Source organism: Chiloscyllium punctatum, unplaced genomic scaffold (genome assembly GCF_047496795.1).
Source record: "Chiloscyllium punctatum isolate Juve2018m unplaced genomic scaffold, sChiPun1.3 scaffold_904, whole genome shotgun sequence".
NCBI lineage: Eukaryota > Metazoa > Chordata > Chondrichthyes > Orectolobiformes > Hemiscylliidae > Chiloscyllium > Chiloscyllium punctatum.
In genome coordinates this window covers 27,497-28,636 of record NW_027310638.1, presented here as the reverse complement: position 1 = coordinate 28,636, position 1,140 = coordinate 27,497, and positions in this window count along the sequence as shown.

The following is a 1,140-nucleotide window of genomic DNA, read 5'->3' as shown; positions in this document are numbered from 1 at the left end:
AGATGAAACTCCAGGAGACGCCCTCCAGCCACGGACGCCAGGCAGCTCTTGTGCCTGTTCAGCCCCTCGGCTTCCTTTGGAGGCTCGACATAGTTACGTGCGGCAAACTTGAGGGTCTCATCCAGCAGGATGACCGGCAGGGAGAGCTTCAGCACCATGATCCACTGGAGAGTGTGGAGGGGCCGGATCTGGAAGATCAGCTGCAGGGGCACAGAGAGACAGTGAGACAGTGAGTGTGTGTGTGTGTGAGAGGAGGAGGAAGGAGGGAGGGAGGGACGGAGAGAGAGAGACAGTGTGTGTGTGTGTGTTGTGTGTGTGTGGTGTGTGTGTGTGTGTGTGTGTGTGTGTGTGTGTGAGAGAGAGAGAGAGAGAGAGAGGGAGGGAAGGAGGGAGGAGGGACGGAGAGAGAGAGACAGTGAGTGTGTGTGTGGTGTGTGTGTGTGTGTGTGGTGTGTGTGTGTGTGTGTGTGTGTGTGTGTGTGTGTGTGTGAGAGAGGAGGAGGGAAGGAGGGAGGGAGGGAGGGAGAGACAGAGAGACAGAAGCAGTGAGGCCATTGTGCACATTACAGACTGTGTGCTCACTCTCAGGGACCACTCCAATTCCCAGGCCTGTACACATACAGCATTAATACGCAACCATTAACCACTGCTCCCGGAAAAAACGCAGGCTGATACAGGTGACATACACAGTCAAATACAGCCCAATACCTTCCATACAAATGCAGGCCTGCAGCTGACACTAGTGGTACAAAACACGGGTCTGTACCCAACGCATGCGCAGTACAAACACAGGCCATACCGACATGCACAGTACAAACATGGGCCGTACCCGACCACACGCGGGCTCTTACCTGACGCCCTCAGTAAAAGCACGGGCCTGTACCAGACATGCGCTGTACAAATGTGGGCCTGTACCCAATGCGCGCTGTACAAATGTGGGCCTGTACCCGATGGCGCTGTACAAACGCAGGCCTGTACCCGACGGGCGCTGTACAAATGCGGGCCTGGACCCGACGCGCGCAGTAAAAATGCGGGCCTGTAACCGACATGCATGGTACAAACACGGGCCTGTAACCAACATGCATGGTATAAACGCGGGCCTGTAACCGATTGCCGCAGTAAAAGCGTAGGCCTGTAACC